Source organism: Camelus ferus, chromosome 11 (assembly GCF_009834535.1).
Source record: "Camelus ferus isolate YT-003-E chromosome 11, BCGSAC_Cfer_1.0, whole genome shotgun sequence".
NCBI lineage: Eukaryota > Metazoa > Chordata > Mammalia > Artiodactyla > Camelidae > Camelus > Camelus ferus.
Genome location: NC_045706.1, coordinates 7,695,714 through 7,705,741, shown reverse-complemented (window position 1 = coordinate 7,705,741; position 10,028 = coordinate 7,695,714). Strand labels below are relative to the sequence as shown.

The window sequence follows — 10,028 nt, the reverse complement described above, 5'->3', positions numbered from 1 at the left end:
CCCTTGGGACCTGAAATAAGTGTTGGTTCAAAAACAACCTTCAGCCTTGAGTCACTCCTTCCTTTTTGTCGAGTAAATCTAGACCTAAGGGGCCAGGGGGCGGGGGAGGGGCGGGGAACTTCATTAGGTACAACATCATTTCAACTCCGCAATCCTCTCCATTAGCTCCAAAGGACAGAGGCTACATCTTATTCACTTCCGTATCCCAACTGCTCAGCCCAGAGCCAGGTCCAGAGCAGGCACTAAATAAATGCTTCTGCAGTTGAATTCCCATTATTAGCTACACTGTGTGAGTGGTGCTTTCACAGTAGATTTTTCTGCCACCTCTTGAGTTCCTGCAGACACCAGGAGTTGCTGAGAAGGCTGTATTCCAAGTCAAAATATTCATTATGACACATGCTGTTTGCAATTTCCACACCAATTTCCACACTCCCAGTCATTACCCCATAATGTGCTTGGGGAGGAAAACAAACCGCTCTCAGAAAGACAGCCGTGCAGTCGCCGAGGTCAGAGATCGGATGCCACACTCGGTGGCCCTGCCGGGGGCACTTCTCTGTGGGCCATGACACGGAGGGATTCCAGACCTGGGAGCCCTGGCCAGTGGGTCTTCAGCCAGCTGAGATCCAGGACCCCGGGGACCACAACCTTCCAGACACGTGGTAACTGCAGCATGTTTAATTGCAATGCTGGGGACCCTTTCAGTCATCAGAGCAACATAGAGAGCCCTCTGTTTGACACTTTCCCTTGTTTATCTCATTATAAAGAATAGCTGCACAGGGCACAAGTTTGCTCCTGGTCTCATTAGTTGCCTTCTCCTAATTGCAGGTTTTAAAGCAAGCTGAAGGCAGAGCCTCTGATGGAAATTAAACCCAAAGAGAAAGAGAACAAGAAAAGGCATGGGAGTTGGATAATTGCATGCCTGTGTCTCTAGTGGTGGGCTCAGTCAAACGGAGCAGCAGATGGGGTCTAAACTGAAGGAAAAATGGAAATGAAGCTCAACTCAGACCAATGGTGATCAAAGCCAGCCACGAGAGCATTTCTGGACAAGCCTCTGGCTCTCCAGCTTGTTGCTTGCTTGGTGACTTTGCCTGGTAATTGGCTCTGACATTTCCCCCTGACCCCTGACCACACCACCTGGACCTCCTCTCTCTGCTGTCGGCTGGGGGAGGGTTCTGGCACCTGCTTCCAGGGCTGCAGTTCACTGGGCATCAGCCAGGGGACAGTTGGCCTCACTTTACCCCCTGCCTCTCGCACCCGCCCCACTCACTTTAATCCAGCCCCCTGCAAACCTAACCCAGCCATCTGAGGGCTTTGTACTCTTACCAAGCAGGGGCTAGATTTTTGTTTTAAACCCAGAATGCTGCTGAGCGCCTCCTCCAGCAGGGGTGAGAGGACAAGTCAGGGAATCAGAGTGTCCTGCTATGGAATCCATTGATTGCCATCTTTGTGACCTTAACCTCTCAGAACTGCCATCAGTAAAATGGTGACAATGGCCCCCAAACTGTTAGGAGGGTTACATCAGCTCTCTCCGGACAGCGCTGGCACATAGCAGGTACCCCATTTATATTAGTTCCCTATTCAGCCTCCAATTTCTGGGAAATCCGTCATGTTCTCTGGAGTGAAGGTCAGACTATTTGAGGGTTTTGAAATTTCTAGCTTTTCAGGGCAGCCTCTCTGGAAGAGACAGGGTGGCTCGGTGAGAAGAGCCTTATGGGTTTGAATCTCCTGTGCCCTTGGCGGTGGCCCCCATCCTTCTGGGCCTCCCGTCTCCCCTATGGCATCTGGGATGTGCAGACACTGTCCTGGGCCTGCCCTGCTTGGCTGACAAGGCTGTCCTGAGTTCTAGGTGGTTAAGGCAAGGAACCAAGCTCTGTAAACTGGGAAAAAGGAAAATTTACTCCAACTTAAATTGGTAGCTTATGGGAACAGGCAGCTTTGGAAAGCCACAGAGGAAAAGAGTTCCCAAGGACTAATACTGGAGGTTCCATGTGGGCTGGTACCACAGCTTTTGCGCAGCTAATTCAGTGGAAAGATCTTCCACTGTGGAGCCGGAAGAATCTTACGGATGTGCACCTGCCACGTGACTCCCAGTAGATTCCTTACCTGACTGTGGGAAGTGGAATTGTGAATTTCCATCGTTGACCATAATGGATGTAAATGCTCTTTATAAAATGGAGAGCACAGATCCACATGTTAGCTGTTTTGTGATTCTTCACTCTAGCCCCAAGGATGCTCAGCTCAACATTACATGCTGGTTGGTACTTCATTTAAAATCCCTGTAGAAGGGAAGCTACCCAGACCCTCACTGAAAGCCGGTTTATGTTTAAGCAGCATTTGAAGCAATTAGCCTTAACAAGATGATGTTTAACACAGAGGGGGATCTGTGGAATAGTGGCTTTCTAAAGATAATCCCTGGAGCCTGTGAATATGTTACCTTACATGGCAAAAGCGACTTTGCAGATGTAATTGAGTTAAGGATCTTAAGACAGGAATATCATCCTGGATTATCTAGGTGGGCCCAATGGAATCACTGGGCTCTAAAAACATAGAAGACAAAAGCAGGAGAGTCAGAGAAGGAGACGTGACAATGGAAGCAGGGGTCAGAGCCAGAGAGAGACTGGAAGAAGCTGCGATGCTGGCTTTGGGGTGGAGGAAGGAGCTGAGGGATGCAGGCAACCTCTGGAAGCTAGACAAGGCAAGTGGATTTCCCCTGGAGCCTCCAGAAGGAACACATCCCTGCAGATACCTTGATCTGAGCCCACTGAGATTCATTTCGGATTTCTGAACAACAAAGCTGAAAGATAATAATAAATCCGTGTATACTTTAAGATCCCAAATTTGCGTAACTTGTTAGAGCAGCAAAAAGAAACAAATACATAGATAAATGGAAACTCTGCAGCCTGCATACAAAAGTCCCATAGCCCGGGTGCAGAATGGGAGACACCTGGTTCAGCAGTCACACTTCGGAACAGAGCTCAGTGACTAACTGTCAGTGATGTGGCCGTGGTCGCAATGGCAGCTTCTGTGTTGAGTTGTTTTATGAGAAGCAGAGCGACTGGAATGAGAAGGGATGCTCTACATTCACTGAGGCCCGTGGGTCACACAGGAATAGTGGGTTCAGTTCAGGGCAAAACATTTCCAAGAGGACATTATAAAGTGACATCTCTCCTAAGTGTGAGAGGGAGCGGTAAGTCTCGCACCTTGCCAGTATTGCTTCATTGGATAGCAATTTGGAAATATGTATTAAAATCTTAATGCACGTATCTTTCAATCTAGCAATTGCATTGCTCTAAATTTATGGCACAGATAATCTCTACAAAGAGGTATATACAATGCAAGGATATTAATGATTGCTTTGTTTGTGGTAGCAAAATACTGGAAGCTACCTGTGTCCACCAATAAGGGACTGGTTTAATGCAATTTCAGTAATGCAATTTACTGAACTGCTTATGTAGTTCTTAAAAGAATCAGGTGGGACTTTAAATACTGATGTGGCGTCATCTCCAAAATTTATTATTGGGTTTAAGAAAAGCAGGGGGCAGAAGAGTGTATGCAATATTTTTGTCCAAAAAAAAAAAATGTGTAGACTTTGCAATTGCATACAACTCCCTTGAAAAGACAGAAAGTGGTAACATGATTGACTCTGGGAGCAGGATTCGAGAGCCTGGAGGTCTGGCATGTGAGGTTTGATTTGTCCTTCATCTTACGTTTATTCTTTCTCCTTCCACATGCCTGCAATGACACATTAAAGGGAGAGAAAAGGGAAGGAAACAGAGGTCCCTGAAACCAGCTCATTGTGGGGCTGTTAAAAGAACTGAAATGTTTACTCTGTGCAGAGGACAAGGCTGAACCAATGGAGAAGATTTGGACTTTGAAATAAGGAAGGATTTTCCAACCATCAGAGCTGCCTGAAGGAAAGCCAGGCTGCCGAGTGAGGAGTGAGGTCTCTTGGCTGCTGGGCTGAGAAGCAGAGGCTGCATGAATCCTTCCTGCAGGGCCACAACCGGGTCTCAAGCTTTAGAGGACTTAGTATAGTGCAGACAGTCTCACCCTGGCTCCATATTATTATTTTTAACAATAAAAAGGATACTTTATTTTAAATGTAGCTAGTACCACAATCCATCAAAATATAATAGTTAACTACCTCTCAAATACAATCTTATAAATGATGTCTTCTAGAGGTTAAAAGTAAAGTGGATTCAATCAGTTTCTTTATAATTACCTATTTAGAACATGATAACAGAAGTAAAAAACAAAAACTGTCTCTTCTGAGGTCTTCTAAGAAAGGAAATCACAACAAGTTCCTGATTAGATAAACACCATTCCATTATTAAAATGGATTAAAAAGAAGCATAAATAGATTTGAATAGACATGTTGGTTTCCTGGGTTTTGCCCTTCTGTACAAACGTGACTCTTTATAGAGTTAAACTTGTATTTTGGCTTCCTGCCATAAGCAAGAAAGTCCTCAACAGAAGCTCAGAAATGACCTTAATGTCCTGGTGAAACATACTTCACCTGCTGATGGTCTCTTGGTGCCCCCGTGTCTAGTGTACCTGCTGTCCCCCCTCTGCTCAGCCATCTCCGTGATGCACCACACTCCAGCCATGGCATCCGCCTGAACATTCCCAAGGCCACCTTGTGAGGAGGAGCCATCACAGGTCACCACAGCGACACAACCTTGGTGACTCAGTGGCTCACCCACTCTCAGGCACTGTCCAACTGACACCTGGTGCAGCCGAATTTTCTTCCTGAAAGTCCACTGCTGGGATCCTCCTGACCCGTGACCCTTCATGAGCCACTTGATGAATGAATTTCTGACGTATCAAGGCAGAGGAGATTATTTAAAACCAATCCATGCTCTTCATTATAAATTCAGATCTGATTTGGGGCACCATAGCCATAGCCTTTAAGCACTCTTAGACCCGCCTTCTGACCTGAGCAGCCTTAGGCTACCAGACACTCGTTGATCTGGTGGTGATAAAGCCTTTCCCACTGAAAGACTCTGGGGTGTTTTGACCCTTTGGTGATAAAAATGGGTTGCTAGGGTTTGGCATTGGGCTCAGATAGCTGCATCTCTTGGTAAATATTATTCGAACACCATTTAAATTATTTACAACCCAACTTCTTCCTCAGTTCAACATGCTCGTTGATGCTTCCATAGCTTTTGGATCTCAGATCAGGTCTTAAGGAAAAACACTGCCTCTTCTATTCACTCAGCAAAACATACGATGACACACTCATCAGGTGTGTCATGACATCCTGGACGTCAGGAGAATCACGTGGTCACCTTTTTCCAAAAATGCGTCCGACTCTAGGGCAAGGATGATGAAGAGTTTACTGCCACACATCCAAATCCGAAATGATAATTCTAAATTTTCCCCCCTTCCCCATACCCATGCCACTGTCATACTGTCCAAGTTCAGTGAAATAGTTTCTGTTCATGGTAAACAATTCTCCAGCAATTCCAGGTGGCTTTATTGGTGCAGTAGCTCCTTCTGGTTCTCCAAGCTCAGAAAAGGGAACAAGATCCCACATAAAGTGCAGCCCCCAGTTGAATCCTCCTTGCAACACAGGAGATGAGCTGTAGGTGAGGGTCAGCACTGATGGTGTCAGTCACCGGGCACCCTCCTGGATGGCAGCCAGCAAGGGCTCCGCCATCACACTCCCTCCACGGCGGCCGTCCAGGAGCACCAGGACTTCTCCTGCAGCCAGGGCTGCTCTGGTTGTTCTTCCTCGAATCAATCCCTCTTTCTTTGTATTTCTTATTACTTTAATTTTTCCAGGGAGGTACCTTTGGACATACTCATCTAGGTCTCCTTTAAAATTGTTGTCAAGCCTGATTTCATAAAGAAGTGTGCGATCTAGGAGGCTGGGCACAGGCTGAGCAAGGCACACAAGGCTTCGTTGTAGAAACAAATAGCAACACCAGCCACTAGCAAGTCCGTCAAATCAGACTTGTCTTTATCTGCTGCATCCTGGTGTCTAGCACATCTCTCTGGGAGCCCAAGACACATACTGAAGGCAAGTTTCTCATACTTCAAGTCTCTCAAAGCCTGATCACTTTCATTAAATATCATACCCAGTTCAGAAGAGAATTTCACGTTTCACGTTATCTTTGCCTGAATCTTCAATAAGGTTATCTGTCCCATCAATTTTGTGTGCTTTGAACTGTGATTCTAATCCTTGACTTGGACCTCGAGTGAAACAGAGATAGAATTTGGGGGGGGGGGGATGGTGCAGGGGGTCCAGACCCCTTGATGAGCACATTCTTAAGTGGTTGAGTCACTTTGCTGAAGTTGAAATGAACAAAAAGCAAAACCATCCAGGCTGCAGGTGCAAGAAGGCACCCATAACAAGTATCAAACAGTGACACCACTTCCCACTATAGACCCAGTGTAGCTGAAGGGCGGTTTTCAATTTCCTGGAGCAGAAGCTGCTGAAGACATAACCTAGTGCTGGAGGCTGGGTGTGCACTGGAGTGAGACTGAGAAACTCTGGGATGCAGTACGGGGTGCAGAGGGCCCACACTTCTGCAGCTTTGCCTCCAGGACCATGGCTCCATGTTGGAACCACCTGGGGGACTTTGAAATCTCCCTGATGCCGGGGCCCCACCCCAGGCCAACTGAATCCGAATAAGGAGTCTCAGTTCCATGCTGGCCTTATCTAATCCTGTCCCGCCTGGAGCTCAGGATAATCAGCTAAAACACTAATCTGATCATTTCACAACCCCCATCCACAGCCCAGAACCTTCCAGTGGTTTCCCACTGTACTTAGGACAAAGATTATGTCCTTGTCAAGGCCTGATATCCCTCTGAGTTCTGTTCTCCGTCTTGCCCTCTCATTCACCGGCAAGTACACGTTCCCCCTACTCACCACCAGAAACTTATCAGACGAGGTCAGGGGCATTCGCATGGTGACGGCCCTGGACTGCCATGAACTTACCAGAAGCACCACTAACACATTGACTGTGCCTCTCGACTGCCCCTGGTTATTATTTTTTACTTTGATTAAAAACACAGGTGTACACATTACTTATTTCAAGTATTATCTAGGGGTAGAGGCAGCCAATTAGCCCATTACTGAAATCATGTACCTGGAATAATGATTATGCCTCAGAGTAATTCAGTTTCATCACTTGGATAGAGTAAAAGTGTTTCTACTGCTCTTAAGGAAATCAGGCATGAACAAGAATGACTGGCTTGTTATTAGGGGAGATACAGCTCTGGAGCTGGTGGATGGAAATTCTGCCAACTGAGATCAAGAAAGTGGGGGTGGGAATGATGGGTCCATTGTTGAGTCTGAGATGTCGTGAGAGTCTCTGGGGGGATGTCCAGAGCATGGTTGGTTGGATGATTTTGAAGAAGGAAGGAGAGTTCTAGGATGGAGACAAAGTTTGGGAAGCAGCAAGATTCAGGAGGTGCTTCAAACTATGTAAGTGAAGAGATCACCCAGCAACTGGGTGTTCAGTGAATGAGACCCAGAAAACCCCAATGTTTCTGGGGCAGGTGGAGAGAAGGATGGAGACCAAGAGAAGAGCAGAGAAAGGGACACTGAGGGCAGAAAGCAAAGAGTGAAGAAGTTTCAGAAAGAGAGACAATGTGGCAAAAAGACCAGTAAGATGAAGCCATCTCTATGACCTAGGCCAGAGGAGTGGGGAGTCTGTGGGGACTGTGTCAGGTGTGGGGCGAGGAGCAGGATGGAGGTGGGGATCAGAGCACAGAACACAGAGCTGTGAACAGAGGGTGAGGGAGGGCCTGCACAGACAGATGAGGAGTGGCTGCTCCCCTCTGCACACTAAATAAAGTTTAAAAAAAAGAAGAAGAAAGACTGGTGTCCCTGTTTTCCAACCTCTCAATGGCCCAAAGTCTTCTTCCAAACTCACAGACTGTGGTGTGTGGTGTGTGGGGGGCGGGGGACTGTGCTTAAGTCACTTTGCTTTCAGATTCTTGCCTTTAAGCTATTTAAAACAAAACAAAAATTTTAAATGCATCTCATATCAGTCAGGAGTCTCCAGGGAAATAAAACAAAATATATTAAGTGATTTATATAGAAATTAGCTCCTGTGACTTTGAGGGCTAGCTGACATTCTTAGGGCTGGCAGACTGGAGACTCAGGCAGGAGATGATGTGACAGCCTTGATACAGAATTTCTTCTACTCCAGGAAAACTCAACCTTTGCTTTTAAAGCCTCGCACTGATTGGATGAGCATCCCCTGCCATTACTGAGGGCAATGGTCTCCTTTATAATCTGATGATTATAGATGTTAGTCACATCTGCAAAGCAGCTGCACTGCAACACCGAGATTAGCATTTGATTAAATAGCTGGCTACTGTCTTCCAGCCAAGTTGATACATAAAACTAACCATCTCACCTCCTAAATCCTGCAGTCTGCTAGTCTCCTGCTCCAGCCAGACCACTGACAGAGGGTTGTATCCGTTTAATAAAATATCAGAAAATGGAAGTGGGGGCCCGCCAATGGCCCCTCAATAAGGCATGAAAAATCAGAGGCAGCTGCAATTCCACTTTTTCAGACCGTCTTCAGCTCTTTTGGAGCTCCCCCCACATGGCCTGTGAGATACAAGGAACTGTCTCATTATTTATCCAACAGTGTAGTCGCAAGGTGGCTTTCTCCAGGCGTGTTAGCAAGCAGGCGCCTTGACCCTGACAAACAGCTGGGGAGCTGATACAGCGCTCCCTCCCACACCCTGCTCTTCCGGGTGAATCTAACAAGGCTAAATCGGTCCTCTGCGCTGGCTGTTTTTTTCCTCCCTTCTTCTAATGTCAACCTGTCAGCAACGTGAGCAGATGATCCTCTAGGGCCACAGCTCTACTGTCACAATGGGAATGAGAAGCCACAGAGACACCCACGAGGTCACCCCTGAACGATGCTCTCCGTCCCAACAGAATACAGCTGATGACCAGAAACGAATCACAGACTGCAGGACTGGTCTGCACTGTGCGTCACTCGCTGTAGACCAGGGTGGAGGGCGCAGGGGGTGGAAAGCGGGCTGGGGGACCCTGGGATTCCTGCCCGCCTGCCCCTTGTCGGTGCACTTGCTGCCTTAGCTCTTTGTAGCTCTTATTCCTCTCCCAACTTTTAAACTGGTAGACCCGCAGCGACCAGCACCCTGGAAAGGTGCGGTTGTAGACATGGATCAACATTTCTCCAACTGACCAATAAGACTCAGACTATTGGGATAAAGTGTGGCCCCACTAGACCAGGCATTCCCATTGCAGGGTCCAGGGGAAAAATGCTCCTTTGTTTTCACTAACTTCTCAAATGTAGCATTCCTTCAGTTACGCATGTCGGTGATACTCCAGAGCAGTCATCTCAGCACCTGTGACGTTGTCACTAGTGGTAATCACAGATATTTCCAGATTACATCATAGTCGTGGCAGAAATCTCAAGATAGCGTTTCTCCTCATCACTACTTCAAAATGACACCAATGTGAGTCGGTTGCCAGATCTTGATGTAATGCGTTAATAATGAAGCACACATATCACTCTATCATGTGTTTTTTTTAACATGTTTATAATTGCACTTCAATGTAATAAAGTTTCCATTGTAACCCAATGTCCGTTGTTTTGTGTGCTGTAAAACATGATTCTGAGGAAGTCATGGCAGAGGAAAAGATTCAGAACTTCTGCACTAGATCAATGGTTTTCAAACCACAAGTATGATCCAAGCTGTCATGGGTCAGAAAATCAACTTAGTGGGTGACAACTGGCATCCTTCTTTAAGAAAAATGAATAAAATAGAAAATATCAGAGTCCATCATGTGTGCTAAAGATATATCAGACATTTATCATTGTGTGGCCTGTGTGTGCCACTTCACAAAATAAACTGCATGTCTTAGTGTGCTTGTAGTTGAAGTTCGAAAGTCACAGCTCCAGATGGCAACACTTGCGAGGACGGGTTCATGTCCATGTTTAGCTCAGCATTTTTCATCTCTCCAGGACTGAGGACGATGCTTGGAGTTAACAGGTGCATGTCAGATATCTACAAAATGAAGCAAAAAATGCACA

The 10,028-nt window shown here is 46.5% G+C and overlaps 1 long non-coding RNA gene across 1 annotated transcript; it reads left to right on the top strand.

The window, feature by feature from the left end:
• Positions 1 to 485: 485 nt before the first annotated feature.
• On the top strand, positions 486 to 9,576 carry LOC116666944. The gene is made up of 2 exons (XR_004323748.1): positions 486 to 659; positions 826 to 9,576. It is a non-coding gene; the product is annotated as an uncharacterized LOC116666944 (long non-coding RNA).
• Positions 9,577 to 10,028: the final 452 nt, after the last annotated feature.